Genomic DNA, 17,353 nt, shown 5'->3' with positions numbered 1-17,353 from the left:
AAATTCCTGCATTCCGTGGTGGTTTGCAACAAAAGTACCTCAGTCGATGGATGAAAAGATCAGATAGCACTTTGAAATACCGTGTGTTCTGCCTGGCACAGTGCAAGTTTTTCCAAGTCTGGTCCTTTTTCTGCTGTTCTGAGCTAGTACAAGATTACCTTAAGTGATGAATCTGAGAGAAACAAGGAAATTTTTGAAACTCTGCCAGCTGAAGAACGTTCTGGGCTCTGGAGCTCTGTGACTCCACATGGTAGTGATAAGAAATAACTAATGTCACTTCCTCATAGGTTTCTGTCCTGATTGAGGCACATGAAAAAGTGAGTGGTAGGGGTTCTGGTAAAATACACCCATGAATACCACTATTTAGGGGGTGTTCCCATGCCTTGAACTGCAGGATGATTTACTAAAATCATAAATTGTATTTTGTGTATAAATGTACTTTCCCAATACATGAAGGCAGCTATGTCCTTTGTCTTCTTGCCTAGCAGGGTTTGTGTTTGAGGACTTAAAGTTGAAGGAATCTTTATACACGACTATTCCTCGTTTATGGTTTTGTTCTGAGGAAATTATGCTGGTGTGTGCTGCATAGTAAGGTAAAATAGGTAAATGTTTTAAAGGACTTTAGTTTTTACAGTGTTTTAGGTTTACAGCAAAATTGAGTAGGAGTAGTTTTTCCATGTATTTCTGGCCCCACATAGGCATAACCTTCCCACCTATCAATATCCTGCCTTATAGCAGAAACTTTGTTTTCAATAAATGAACCTACATTGATACATCATTTTATTAATGAAATAGAATTTTTAACTATGTTTTATTTTGGTGTATAGCTCTATGAATTTTAATGCATGTATACATTCATGTAATCAACATTCAGATACAGGGTAGTTCCTAAAGACCCCTTTCATGCTCCCCCCTTACATTCACACCCTTCCCTTATTCCTACCCCTTGACAGCCACTGATTTGTTCTCTGTCACTATAGTTTGTCTTTTCAAGAATGTCATATAAATGGAATCATAAAGTATGGAATCTTTTGTGACTGGCTTTTTTGATTCATCATTGATGTCTTTGAGAGTCATACACATTTTTATGTGCATCAGTAATTTGTTCTATTTAATTGCTGTATGGGGTTTCATTTTACAGATGTACCACAGTTTGTTTACTTACCCAAGGAAGAACATTAGAATTGTTTCCAGTTTGGGCATTTATGAATAGAGCTCTGGTAGGCATTCATCTACAAGCTTCTATGTGAACATGTATTCATTTTTCTAGGTAAATATTCTGGGGTAAAGATTGCTAGGCCATGTGATAAGGATAAGTTTAACTCTATAAGAAACTACTAAGCATTTTCCAGAGTGGCATTTCTATTTTGCATTCCTGAGAGCCAGAGATGAGAATTCCTAGTACTTGGTCTTTTCAGTCTTTTCTTGGTATGTTTGTTTCCAGCCACTCTGATGAATATATAGTGGTATCTTTTGTGCTTTTAATTTGTATTTCTTTTTTTAAAATGTTTCTTTATGAGAGAGAGAGAGAGAGAGAGAAGACAAGAGGGGGAGGGGAAGAAAGAGAGGGAGACGCAGAATCCAAAGCAGTCTCCAGGCTTTGAGCTGTCAGCACAGAGCCCAACGCAGGGCTTGAACGCACAAACTGTGAGAACATGACCTGAGCTGAAGTCAGACGCTTAACCAACTGAGCTACCCAGTCTCAGTTAATTTGTATTCCTTTAATGGAGAATGATATTGAACATTTCTTCATATGCTTATTTGTCATCTGTATGTGTCATTGCTGAAGTCTATCGAAGGTTTTTATCCATTTTTCATTTGTGTTCTTGGTGACCTGACTCTCTTATCTTTATGCAGTGCCCCTGTCTACTCTTCTGTTATTCCCTGAATTTCAATAGGAATGTTGGACTATTTGCATGTGATTAGTAATATGTTTGTATTTAGCTTTAATGCTTTAGTATTGTTTTCTGTATGTTATTTCTGTTTTCCTTTTCTTGTCTTCTTGGAAGGGTTTCTCCTTGTGTTCATTATTGGGATAGTGGTCTGGGATTCAGCAAAATGTGAGTACTCATGGCCTTCTCCCATTTATCACCTCTGGGAGGGTGAAAATTTCAGAGAGTAATGTCTTTAGGTACATTTTGAGAGGTTGAATTTTAGGTCATTGGTGTCACAGAATCAGTATGATTTCTATTATTTAAGTTAGCAAAATCTGAAGAAACCTCGACCATCAGAAAATATGCTTTCTTCAGTTATGAGCCTCTATCAGGGGTGGCTGGATATTCCCCGAATGTTCTGTATGAGATCAACTAGCCATTCAAATGACCCCGAGAAAACACAACAATCACTGCCAACCAGATAAATTTCTGGTATAAATTGAGTATAGATTAAATCCCATACCTACTCTTCTTGCCCAGTAAAAAGAAAAAAAGTGGGGCTCTGAGCAAAGCATTTAAAGAGGATGCTCCCTTTTTGCCTCTTCTCTTTGTGGAAATAGTTGTTCTACTAATAAGTTCTACCACTGATATGTGACTATTTGTTAAGGGATATTACCATATTTTAACAGTGGTGGGGAAGTGCGTCTAAGATAGGGGAGGTTTTGTTTGCTTGTTCCTCCCATTCAATTTCATGATTTAGTTCAATTAAGAAAACATTTATAAACCTTCTGTGTACCAGAGGTTTTGTCAAATACTGGAAGACAGACATAAATATGATATTTTTTGTTTTATTTTTTATTTAAAAAAATTTAATGTTTATTTTTTTTAGAAACAGAGTGAGACAGAGTGTGAGTAGGGCAGGGGCAAAGAGAGAGAGGGAGACACAGACTCCAAAGCAGGCTCCAGGCTCTGAGCTGTCAGCACAGAGCCCGATGCAGGGCTCAAACTCAAGAACCTGTAGATCATGACCTGAGCCAAAATCAGATGCGTAACTGACTGAGCCACCCAGGTGCTCCAATATCTTTATGCATTTAGAGCAGTTAATAACTGAGAAACACATATTCACCCACGGTATTGTTTTATGATCACCTGAAGCAAAAACCTCTGACCATCTCAAGTGGGTGTAGGTAAAAGTGGAATTCATGGCTCACAGCCATGGAGAACTTTGATGTAACTGTGTTTAAAGCTCTGTTGGTTTAGGAGGAATGAGAAGGTCACACTTCTTTGTGGCCCCACTTCTCGATGCCGTTTGCTCTGCAGTGCCTCAGTATCAAACACACATGTCTCCTCTTGGGAGCAGTTACAGACAGTGGCAGTTTTAGCATCACATGGTACTTTAAGTGGTAGTTGATTAAAGAAAAAAAAAAGTCTTGCCCAAAAGGTACTCAGAAGAACCAAAGTGATCTGAAATACGTCAGATAGCCATCCTTGGAATTAGAGGAAATTGAGTGAAGAAGGCATACTTCCCCAGTGAAAGAAATGCTTGCCATCAACTAGTAGAAACACAATGCATTACAGATTTAAAGATTTGAGGGCATTATGGTCATGGTCATAAATAATCCTATACAAATTTGTAAGATCAGTTTCCACCTACATATAATACTCTCATCAAAGAAAAGGAGACATTCGTTATATGTGATAATGGGCTCAAATGAATATTCCTTCCAGAAATTACAGTTTTATTACTTTCTTCAATTTCAAATTAGGGCAAATATATCTTTAAACATATAAGCTCCATATGTTCTATTCCAATATACTAAGGTATAAGATATATCTGCACCTAGTGATAAACACTAATACTCTTATTTCAGCTTTAGACAGTTACTGCTTTTGCCTTGTTTATCTGACATTAAAAAAAAAATCTAAACCAGGGAACTTTATTTAGCAACATGATTATTCTCAAAATTATATCAGAGCAGTAACAGTGATTCACCAGGTGCTATAAATTATTCCAAGAAGAACTACCTTCCAAATATAAGTCTGTATTACAAGGTGCAATCGTGAATCATGTGTGAATGTCAAAAGGGCAGTGATATTTTAATATGTCACGGGTATTAATGCCGTATATTATGTGGAGATTGTAGGGCCATTCCTTACTAGACTGCTTGTTCATGTGACAATGTCTATTTCACATGGTTAATATATGAATTTTTATATGGGATGTGTAAAATATTCAGAAGCTCTGGGCTTTTTTATATGATACTAACTAAATGAAAATAATGTAACTCCTTCCCAGGTATCTATGGAACATGGGACACAGACACATGCGCACGCACGCACACACACACACACACTTCTAACCAGAAGAGAGGAAATGTAGGAATTAAGTGAATGCCTTAAAATCTATGAGCAATCAAAAGAAAAAGGAAATGAATTAATTTCCTGATATGAAACAGATGCCTTAGAGTAATTGGTGGGAAGTTATGAAATATTATCTTACTAGCAACACAATATGGATTAAGTACCTTATGAACTAACCAATTGGCCCATGGTTTTCCAAAAATATGGCTAGCAGAGAAGAGGGAGAACAAGGCATAAAAAACAGTTGTTAATAGTTAAGCACATGACAAAGGAGTTGACATTACTGTATACTTTGAAAGATGTGCTTAGAATATTTTACTTATGTGTAAGCCATGTGTTTGTTTTTGTTTACTTACAAATATTTAAGTGTCTCTTACCTGCCAGGCACTGTGCTAATTGTAGAAAAACAACAGAGCTAAGAGTCTTGCCCTCAAAGAACTTACCACACAGTGCACCAATAAATTAAAGTTAGTTTTGTAAGTTAAAAAAAACTTTGTTTTTATTGACATGTAATTGACATGCAGTATTATATGAGTTTCAGTTGTACAACATAGTGATTTGACATTTATATATATCACACAATGTTTACAATAAGTCTAGTTAATGTCTGTCATGTTAGGAAATTAATACAGTGTTATTGACTATATTACCCACCCTGTGCACTGTGTTCCTGTGATTTATTTATTTAAAACTTGGACGTTTGTATGTCTTTAATCCCTTCACCCATTTCACAACCCCCAATCCATCTCCCCTTTGGCAGTCACCAATCTTTCCTCTGTATCTATGATTCCGGGTTTTGTTTTGTTTTGTTGTTTTGTTGTGTTTTGTTGAAATTCCACATAGAAGAGAAATCATATGGCATACGTCTTTCTTTGTCTGACTTATTTCACTTTGCATAATACCCTCATGGTCCATCCATGTTGTCACAAATGGCAAGATCTCATTGTTTTTTATGACTGAGCACTATCCCATTGTATTATATATTCCATCTCTTCTTTATCCACTCATCCGTCGATAGACACTTAGATTATTTCCATATCTCGACTCTTTTGTATTTTGCTTTCATAGAAGAGGATGTGAAGGATTCTGCATGATGCATCCTTGATATGTGTTCTTCATTCTGTATCTGAAGCCATTGAAATGTGATCTCTCATAAATAGCTACTATTCATTACCTGATGGTAGTTAATGAGTTTCAATAGAGTATTCTAGGAAAGCATTCAAAACTGACAAGTCCTCCTAGGACTGAAACCTCTTGTGAAATAATGGTTGCATCATATTCTTGTAGGGTGTTCATTTACTTCCATGCCTGTTATGACCTGAACATCTTAGCCTGTAAAGTTACATTATTGTACTTTGTCTTTTCTGTTGTATGAATGTTTCAGGATATTTCTAAACCTCTTGTGCTTTGTTAAATTCAAGGACAATGAAACAAGTTAGTTCTAATTTAAGTAACAAGCCTTAGTATGTGTGTGTATATATATAGCCACGAATATGAATATCTCTCCCTCTTTCCCTATCTCTTTCCTATTTATGTGTATCTATGAGGAAGAAAGGAGGAACTGTTGTCTTTTCACCAGATACTTTACATGCAGTGGTTAATTTTCATATACTTAAATCCATGATTCCAATAATAGCCTGACAGTGTTCCTGTGAGCATTGAATGTCATTCAAAATTTCACCCAAGTTCACTTGGCTAGAGAGTTGTAGAACAGGGATTGAACTCCAGCTTTGGCTTAGCATGACTCCCCGTGATTGATTCTCCTGCCATACTATTCTGAGACACTTTGAATGAAGCAATTAAATGGTAAGATTTACCATGAGCCCCAGGAACTAGACACCCATATGGCAAACATTATGTCCAGAGCAGACCACTCCCGGCTCTTCCTGAGCCTCTCTTGGCCAAGATTCTGACTTTTTTCCACTGAAATATGACATAGCATATGATATTTTCTCTTCTTCTCCAGTAACCTTAGATGTGAATAATAATTTAATGTTATGTTGAAGTTTATGTAATATTTATATAGAAAAATATACCTGTCAGACATCTACAGATTGATATAGCTTCATAAACTTAACACACTTGTGTATCCAACACCCAGATCAAAGAACAAAACCTTGCTAGACCTCCAGAGACCTCCTCATGCTCTTTTCTATCATTTCCCCCCACCCCAACAGTAAGCTTTTTTTCTAAATTCTAACAGCATAGGCGAGCTCTCCCAACTTTTGTGTTTCATGAAATTGGAGCCATACAGTGACTCCTTTTGCCTAACAATGTATTTCCAAGAATCATCCTATCACTGTGTAGTTGTGCCAGGTTTATACTAATTGTTATGTTGTATCTAATTAGGCATCTAATCAGTTTAGTTAGTCAATATATAGATGATGGGCATTTTGGTAATTTCCAACTTTTAGCTATTATGGAATGGTATTATGAACATTCTAGAACCTGTTTTTAAATAAACAGTTCACATTTCCACTGGGTATATACCAAGAATTGGAACTGCTATATCACAAAGTGAGCGTATGTTACATTCTAGTAAATACCATAAAGGACTTTCTTTAGAAGTGACTTTTGTTGTGTAAAGATGTATATTTTTTTTCAATTCTTCCTTCTTGCTTTCAATATAATGCCTTTTTCTAACATACTGCCTCTCAGTAACATGCAGTTCATTTCCTGCTTGGCCAAGCTTATAGTTCTAGGGTCTTACACAGATTTTAGTCTCATTACATCCCACTCCACCAAGTAGCTTGCTGATGTTGCTTTGGTTTTATGTATGCATAAAGAATTTGACTGCTCTCCCAATAGTGGAGAGTGTATGGAAGGCACTGAATGGCTGAGCAAGAGGAATAAGACTGGAAAAAGCTCACTTGTTGAATTTTATATCCTACTTACTTTCAAATATCACACTAGTTTAGTTTTACATTCTACTTATTTTCCAAAATTTCCTTTGCACCTTAATTCTTTGCTGGTAGGCAGTGACTAAGCCTTAGAGGGAATACAGCTTGCTAGGTAAACCACAAAATTGCTTGCTGGGTTGCGTATCTACAGACTGGGAAAAACTCTGTAAATATCAGCTCCTTGAGTCTTCCTGCAATTGAACTTGAAAAAAATGTGCTTGAAAACATGCAGTGAGGGGCAGCTGGTTGGAAGTCACCTTTCATCATGTTCAAGGAAAGGCTATATAACGGCATCCAGGTAAAAGCATTGTAGAGTAAAATTTAAACCTGTGAATTGCAAATATACAGGAAATTTTACCTTGCATTCCTTCTCATTCTCGTGTCCTTCTACTCATATGCTAAGAATTAAAGGCATATATCATTATGTAGCTATAGCAATCATAATTTAAATAATCTTTAAATTGACTTGAAGCTATACTTTTTTCTAGATAAAATTACTTACTCAATTACATATGTTTTTGAAGAAGATGGAGATTAATGAAAACTGTGCCCTCATATAACTTCTAATCTAGCTCTGGTAGATCAAAATTCTAGTGTCTATGTAAAAGGACTGTTTGAATTAAAGATGGGTTGTCAATAGATGTTAGAAGGTAAAATAGTGTGGTGTGAGTAGGACACTCTTTCCATATAATTTCTATAACCCTTCATATGAAACCCTTTATATGAAACAATACATGTTGTCATTTAATTCAAGAGATAATATATGCATACCTTGTGTATTGATGTCAACTGTTGGGGTTGTAAATTCAATTCCTTTAATTGTTTAGCCTCTCTACTCTCAGCTTCCATAATTGTTCTTAAGTATTAAGTGAGATAATGCAGGTGAGCACTTTGGCATAGAGCCTTGCATGTAATACTACTTCAACTATTCCTGACAACAGCGGCAGAGATAATAACTATCCAAATATAGTGGGAGCCTTTTTTTAAAAGGCTTAGCCTGTACTTAGCATGGAGTAAGTGCTATATAAGAGTGTGACATTTGTTTCTAGTATTGTTTTGATGCTGTGTTGTCATTATTATTTCTGTTATAATTTTTGAAGCACAATAACTATAGCCATACGAAGAGACCCTTAGGCTATGGAAACTGTCTTCCCTCCACAGGAGTGAGCCAGGGAAATCCCATTCATAGCCTGAATTTTATACCATTCCTTCCTTCCATACCAAGGTTTCTGGCCATCACACTGCTAGGATGACTTTGATTGGAGTTGTATTCCTTTTTGTTCACCACTATTGTCTATTCCTCTCAATCAAATCACCTCCCAGATAAATTATAACACCAGTGCAAAAAAATGTATTGAGCAATTTCCATGAGCTGAATATAATACAAGGTGCTTCACATTATATATTCCATCTCTCCACACAAACTTGCAATATTGGCATTACCTTCATATCTAGATAAGAAGTTTGAGGATCACAAAGATTAAGAACTTGCCAAAGTATATGAGATGAATTCACATTGTTAACTGAGTATTTTTCCATTAGGTATACTAGAGTTAGCTTACCTGTCCACCAGTTGACATTTAACTTGTTCCCAGTTTTTTAGCAATTATGAATGACATGGCTACAAACATTCAAACACAGGTGTTTGTGTGAACATGAGTTTTCATTTTTTCTTGGGTATGCCCTTTAATATGTGAAAGAAGCCAAACTCAAAAGGCAATGTACGACTTAATTTAAATGACATTTTGGAAAAAGAAAAACTACAGAGATGAATGAAAAACAGATCATTGGTGGCCAGGGCATGAGAGAGACATTGACTACAAAGACGGCAGGATAGTATTTTGGGTGATGGAACTTTGATACAACTTATTTGGATTGTGGTGGTGGTTCAGCCACACTAGGCATTTGTCAAAACTCACTCACAGATCTGAACACAAAGAGGGTGAATTTTACGGCGTATAAATTTACAGATCAATGAAGAAATAAGTAAAAAGCCAGCCAAAAGACACAGCACGTGGAAATGGCAGAACCAGCAAGTAAACTCAGGAAGATTGTTCTCCATAACCCATGCACATTCTTGTTTTTTAAATTTTTTTAAGTGTCTTATGATTATTTTTGACAGAGACAGAGCGTGACCAGGGGAGGGGCAGAGAGAGAGGGAGACACACAATCTGAAGCAGGCTCTGGGTTCCCAGCTGTCAGCACAGAGCCCAACATGGGGCATGAACCCACAAACCGTGAGATCATGACCTGAGCCGAAGTCAGATGCTTAACCGACTGAGCCACCCAGGTGCCCCAACCCTTGTGTATTCTGCTACACAAACAGTCTTTCGGTCACATTCTCATTGCCTTATCAAGGATTATTACCAAATGAGTTATTAGAAGGTCCCTTGTCTGTATTATAACTTCTGAAAGGGAATATTTTATATATCATCAGATAGAATATGTCTTAATAAAAACACTGTATCCACTGGGCACCTGGGTGGCTCAGTCGGTTAAGCACAGGGCTCATGGATTCCACTCAGATCATGATCTCACAGTTGGTGAGGTTGAGTCCCGTGTCAGGCTCTGCACTGACCTTGTGGAGCCTGCTTTGGATTCTCTGTCTCCCTCTCTCTCTCTGCCCTCCCCTACTTGCTCTCTCTCAAAAATGAATAAATGTTAAAACAACAACAAAAAAAAAAACCATATCTGTATTCCCTTGCATAAATCTACTTTCAGGAGCGTCTGGAGTACTACTTGTTTTCAACAGGGAATTGAATAAATTAATGCCTTGGATTTGTTATTTTTTTTTAGAATCAGAACTTTTTTAACATTTAAAAATATTAATCAAATCTATTCCAGTATTCCCATCTGTTCCCCAAATCAGACTCTCTTTAAGATGGCAATTATGACTTTAACTCTATAAAGCTTTTCTCTCCAAGAATACAGGTTGATGTATGCACCATGACTTCTTCTAGTCCATTAATCAATAAGCATGCACAGGCACTTGAAGTAATAGTGATGGGGAGTCCTGTTAATACGAAAAAAGTTAATGGTCCTTTTCATCAAGTGCAGGCTAATCAGGAAATTATGTCTCCTCTCATAATTGATAACTCTTATAATTCTCTAGAGATTTACTGTCATCAACAGGTTGAAATACCCCTATTATATTGAACAGCAATTTAGAAATCTAAATAGTAGGAGAAAACAAGGGATTGGAATGTAGCAGTGTTTTCTATCATAAATTGTTTAGTAAATGAACATGCAGATTATTCCAGGCTCACATTGAAACCACTTAGAAATTCAGTACTTAAAATTTATCTATAAATACATTAAACTCTCAAAGAACCTGCAGTATTAATTGTTGACTGGGGATTTCATCAAGCAAACAAATTATTCAGACAGAATAATGTGTGTCCTTGTTTGCTGGATTTCCCCAGGAGGTAAAACAATAAATCTCAAACCTTAAAGCCACCAAATTTATTTATCTTCTGGAATAAGTACTTTTTCCCCCTTCTGCAATGAACCCTGCAAAAAATAAAATGCCTTCAAATTTATTGTTTTAAAAAGAGAAAATCCTTTCCTAACTAGAATTTGAGTACTATATTTCAAAGATTATTGAAAGGGTCTTTTTATCAATGACATATTCTATATGCCAAAATATTTGAGCATGAACACACTGGAATCGGGGCGGGGGGGGAGTATTTTCATCTTTTGAAGATCTTCTGTGGAAAATACCATGAGTTTGTAATCAAGTCACTTATTTATTCTTTCAAATGCTCTGTATTGAGCACACAGTATATGAAGAGTCTAGAGTCACCAAGACAGTATAGGATAGAACATGCCAAAAGAGACCGAGAATTTCAACAATATGTCTCCAAATATCTGGGGCTCAAAGGTGGTTAATATCCAAGCCAAGCCTGGAACCCATTTTTCTAGCACTTTTCCAGAAATTTCCCATAGTACCTTGATGCCACAAAAGGATCAATTTATTTCATTAAACAAATGGCAGTTTCCACTAGAATTTAATGTCTTTACTGGTTAATTTGTTAAGTGCTGTATGTCTGAGTTGTTTTAAATATCCAAGCCAGCAACATCAGTTTTGACCAGACTAGAGAACCATTATTAACAAGGGTAAGGGATTGAAGATTTGCAAGGAATACAATTTACAAAGGATCTTGTGAAGGACACTGTCCTGCCGTCTAGCAATTTAGGCAGTGTTGTGTTGGGAAAAGTGATAAGGCACTTGAATTAGACAATTCTTAATTTGAATCAAAGCTGTGATATTTTGTACAGCTGTGACTTCAAGCAAATTACTCCATGCATATGTTCCCGTTTCTTTTTCTGTAAAGTGGGATTAATATAAGAGGAAGAGTTCAATAAATAGCTCTTTGTATTAGCCACAAGTAGAAACAACTTCTATGCAATTTACACATCTATCTTTAAGGTAGATATTATTACCTTTTTACTTTTTTGTTACTTTTTTCCTTTATTATCTTTTCACCTCATTACCTTTTTGTTGTCCTTATTGTTGTTCAAACTGAGGCTTAGTGAAGTTCTCAAGATTATGTCTTTGTAAAGTGATAGGGACAGGATTGGAAGCTAAGCAGTCTGGGGCACCAGCCTGCACTGCTAACATTGCACTACACTGCAGAACAGAGAGAATAAAATGACATAATTCACATGACAACCCAGCAACCCTGCTGACATATGGCAGACATGCCATCCGTTGTCTAGGACAATTAATGAAGGGAGTAATCTGTAGGTGCGATGAATAAGAGACTGAAAAATTGGTTGGGGGAAGAACCATTATGATACAAAACTGGTCTGAACATTTAGGAGCACCGCAGATCCCACTTTTTATTTATGCCAATGGCTCTGAATGGGGAACAATTCTGCCTTCCCCTCCGGGGGGATGTCCAGAGATGTTTTTGATTGTCATGATTAGAGAGAGGCTGTTAAATCTCTAATGGGCAGAAGCCAGTGACACCACAAATCGTCCTACAGTGCACACACAGTAGCCATTAACCCTCATGGCAAAAGATTGTCCAGTCCAAAAATAGCATTGTATCACTGTTGAGAAACTCTGATGTATGTCGTCTGACAATTTTAATTTATCATGCTAGGTTAGATGCAGGCCCTGTGTAAAGAAAAGTGTATCAACTTTTTATATTTGCCAGAACTCTCTCAAGATTGGATTCACACAGGATTCCATCAGGGATTCCGATTTTAAAGACTTGAGCTCATTCTAGAAATTTACGCTTTCAACACTTCACACCTTCAGGTAATTCTGATGTAGGTGGCTTAATTGGCCCTGTTTTAAGCAGAAGAGCCTCCAGTTGTAACTCTACTCTACCTGATACTATGGGCTAGGAAGTGTAGAGGTGCCAGAAGCAGTCAGCTTAATAATAGCTGTCGTCATAAACCCCATGCTGATGTTCTGCCACTCCTCTGGTTCTTCCCAGCCAGCTTCCGTATCAGGCTAGCACCCTGTAGTTGAGGAGCAAAAGACATATTACAGGCAAGGAAGTGTGAGTTATGGTCTGACAAGGAGGTGTAATAACTCCACTGAAACTTAGAAATATTCCTTTCTCTCTGTGCCAAATGGGTAGGGGAGAGAGTGGAAACAGGCGTTAAAAGAATTCAGTGTGAAGCCAAAGTCTATAGTAAAGCCAAGACAATATGTGCTGGAGAAAGAAGGGACAACAGCTGGTGCAGTGAAGAGAAGAAGGGGTTAGAATCACAGAGAGTTGAAGAGTTTATAAGTGGTAAGTATGGAGGATTCCAGTTCAAAATGCATTTGAAAAAATTTCAACAGGTTGCTTAAACTCTCTGAGGCAGTAGTTGTCTATGCAGGATGTAAGTTGGAATCACCTGGGGGGCTCTAAAATAAATACCAATATCTGGGCCCCACTGTAGACCAATTAGATCATGATCTCTGGAGATGGGCACAGAGTATCAATATTCTTTTACTGTTCCCATAGTAATTCTAATATGCAAGCCGGAGTTGAAAACCACTGCTCTAAACATTATCTTTCTCTTGTCAGGAAACAACTACACAATCAGACCATGAACATAAAGATTTCAGCAAGAGATCTGGGGCTAAGCACACCAAATGTTCGTTGTTGTTGTTGTTTTTATGATTGCTATTGTTGCTGCTGATGCTATTGTTATCCTAGTTATATTTCTCATTTTATGATGTTGAGTACCTTATTCATGTCTATATCCTCATTTGGCAGAGGGAAATAAGTAAGATTTATAACCCAACATTGCTATAAGAATAATAAGGTGATATACATTTTTGATATATAATTTTCATAAATATTAGTTTTTTTTCCTTAGAAACTACTGCATTAACTTGCATTAAGAGGGAATTTGAAAATCTCCCTGTAAAGATGATATTCTTAAGGGTCAAATGTACAATAACACCCTATGAGAAAGAAATATTTCATAAAATAAACTATTACTGCTATTATTACCTGTACGAGGAACTGTGTATGTTTGTTTTTAACTTATTAAATTTCCAAGCGCTCTTAGGAGGTATTATGTTTCCATTTAACAGATGAAGAGGAGTGTACACACAGTGATAGGATCAGAATTTGAACATAGGACTTTCATGCTGAATTATTTCCCGTCACCAATATTCTTAGTACTCAGGAGAATAATGGCCCATAAGTGGGATGGGCCACTAAATGCATTGTCATCATTTTTAAATGATTTGGCTTGGGCCCCAGCAATCCCACCCTGCTGGGTGGAGTTCTGGGATTTTATGCACACAGCTATCAGAAAATGGCTGCGAACAATGCACGGAAGTATCAGAGAACATAGGGTCGGAAATTGGAAAGCAAATCACCTGGAGAAATTCCCAAGGCCATGTGCAGGCACACTTGGCAATCTTCTGCTGCTGACAGGGCTGCATATGCCAAATTGAGTTAATGGAACAGAAAAGAACAGGTGATAGAATTTAGCTAGCTTTATTTTTCTCAAACATGACATCTCTGCTTTTTATATGTCATGGTCACTGGCATGGCCCTTGGTTAATGGATTATATCAGGAACTTCTGGTTCAGAGAAACTCTGAATCTTATCTAAGATCTTTCAGTCAGCTGGCATTCAAGAAACCTAGTATGACCTTCTTTTCACTCTGACATGGAAAGTCCCAGGCTCTTGCTTACTGAACCCTTGCATTAACTTTGAAATGTTATTTATGACAGCTAGGCAATATGCTATGTATTGTAACTATCATGAATATTAATTTTAACTTGATTGAAATGGCAGGAGGTAGCCCTGCAGCTTTTTTTGTTTGTTTAAACAAAAATCATAGTATTGGTGTCAAATATTCAGAATACCGTCACCCAGATGCATCAAAATTTAAGAAAATTTGAGAAGAGACTCTACTTCTGCACAGTAATGTTTCTGAGGTCTAGAATAGTACTCATATATGTAATATTAAAAGTGCTTTGATCCTTGAAATCACTGTTAGAGAAGGACAAAATCCCGATCCCCATTTGCAGATGAAGGAAATTGAGGCTTCAAGAAGCTAAGTGACTTGTTTGAGGTTACTGAGCTCAATTAGACGGAAGATACGATGAAAACAATAGCGTTTACTCCATGTCTGGAAGGCTTGTCTTAGAAGCATACCTGGAAGTGATATAGCAATGTCTTCTTAGTCATATAATAAGGTTTTGTGTGATATCTGATCAAATACTAAGTACTGGCAACCAGGGGGTGTGTGTGTGTGTGTGTGTGTGTGTGTGTGTGTGTGTGTGTGTGTGTGTGTGTGTGTTTCTATTTAGCAGGAAGGCTAGGGAGGTTACCCGGTTACATGTATACCAATTATTCATCTATTCTTGCTTTCAAAAAATAGGATGGCACCTTAGCCAAACTAAACAATAGTATGGTGCCCAGACATGAGGAAGAGATAGTAAGATATGGTACTGCTATTTTGCAGTTTTTCTCTTTCCATGTTTTACCTGCCCTTCATTGGTATACAGATGCCGGCATCTCTCTTTTTGATTACCACAATAAGTTAATTAACATTCCCTTCATCACATGCTTACAAACTTTTTTTTCCTTGTGATGAGAACTTTTTTTTAAGTTCACTTATTAATTTTGAGAAAGAGAGCACAAACAGAGGAGAGGCAGAGATAAGAAGAGACAGAATCCGAGCAGGCTCTATGTGTTCAGCCTAGAGCCCGATGTAGGGCTCGAACTCATGACTGTGAGATCGTGAACGCTTCACTGACTGGGCCACCCAGGCGCCCCATGAGGAGAACTTTTAAAATCTCTTGGCAACTTTCATATACAATGTAGTATTGTTAATTATAGTCACCATGCTGTACATTATATTCCCAGAATTTAACTTTTTTTTTTGTAATTGAAGTATAGTTGACATACAATAGTATATGTTTCAGGTATATGGCAGTGATTTGACAATTATATACATTATGAAATACGCAGCATGATAAGCGTAGTCACCATCTGTCATCACACTGTTATTACAGTATTATTGACTATATTCCCTGATGCTGTGCTTTTTATCTTTGTGACTTTTTTTTTTTTTATTTTATGACTGGCAGTTTGTACCTCTTAATCTCCTTCATCTATTTCACCCATCCCCTCCACCTACTTCCCCTTTAGCAATTGCCAGTTTGTCCTCTGTATTTATGAATCCGGTTTTGTTTTGTGATTGTTTCTTCATTTGGGTTTTTTTTTTAATTTGTTTTGTTTTTGTTTTAGATACCACATTTAGGTGAAATCATATAGTATTTGTCTTTCTATTTCTGACTGACTTAGCATAATGCCCTCTGAGTTCATCCATGGTGGTGCAAAAGGTAAGATTTCATTCTTTTTTATGGCTAAGTAATCACTGTGTATATATGCCAGATCTTTTTTATCCATTCATCTATCAATGGCTATTTAGGTCTTGACAATTGTCAGTAATACTGTGATGCACATAGGGATGCAAATGTCTTTTCAAATTAGTGTTTTAGTTTTTTTAGGTGCATACCTATAAGTGGAATTACTGGATTGCATGGTATGTCTATTTTTTAATTTATTGAGGAACTTCCACACTGTTTTTTCCATAGTGGCTTCACCAGTTTACATTCCCACCAACAGTGCATGAGGTTTCCCTTTTCTCCACATCCTCAGATGCTTGCATTTTTAATCTTTTATGTTTTGGAAATGTTAGAACATAATAGCGATTTTAAACTGCCATAAGCAGTCTTTTAAAAATATATATCAAACCCAATTCTCTCATCTCTCACGCTAGACCCAAGAAACACTTATAGGCTTAATGGTGTCGATTTGCAAGGATGATAAATGGGCCCATCTGTCCACACCAACTGGTTCACAAAATTAAAGTGGGGAGTAAGAAAAATATAAAAGGAACACAGAAGGCAATTGTTTCTACTTTTTGAGCTTGGCAGACATTTTCAAGAGGGAGTCCCATATTACAAAATCTGACCCCTATTAAGTATAATATAAATGCTATATCCTTTATGTGAGTCTTACCGCCCCATCTCCCAAATCTCAGAGAGTTCTCTTAGTACTTTGGATAAATTATCTCTCTTAACCTCTACAACAAACCTCCAAAGCTGTTGTTATCATCCATAATTTACAGAGGTTTTCATAGTAGAATTCCAGAGTAGTAAGCAGACTCTGAAATCTAATATAAATGGATTTTGACCCTTAAGAGATAGCAACAGCTAACACACTTCATGTTGGTATTTTCCATATGAAAATACCACATGGTACTTTACTTTATTTTACTTTTTAAGCTGGTTTATAATTTTTATTTCTCTCACAAAGCTTTCTGAGGATATGTGTCTGAAGCATGTGTGTAGGAGGGGGGATCACACCCTACTTCAAAGATCTTTTGAAAGGACAGAAAGTATTTGAAGATGAGTCTTTATGGCCCTTCATTTGTCTATCCACCATAAAATATTCCCTGAATGATCTTTACATTCCAATCAATATGCTGAGTCATAATAAAAACTCACCAGATATAGTTTTTAATGTGCCTATTATAGTATAAAATATGATAATTCAAGGAAGTCATTTATTTAACCCACAAACATTGAGTGAATGCTTCATAGGTGAGTTCTAGGACGATACAGGATTATATTGGTTACACAGGGTAATCAGGTATGTTTGCTTCCCCTGAGGAGCTAGAGATATATTTTGTAGTGTGTGTGTGTGTGTGTGTGTGTGTGTGTGTGTGTGTGTGTGTGTG

Source organism: Herpailurus yagouaroundi, unplaced genomic scaffold (assembly GCF_014898765.1).
Source record: "Herpailurus yagouaroundi ecotype Mexico unplaced genomic scaffold, PumYag 190, whole genome shotgun sequence".
NCBI lineage: Eukaryota > Metazoa > Chordata > Mammalia > Carnivora > Felidae > Herpailurus > Herpailurus yagouaroundi.
The sequence above is the reverse complement of the archived record's forward strand: the minus strand, read 5'-3'. Positions refer to the sequence as shown.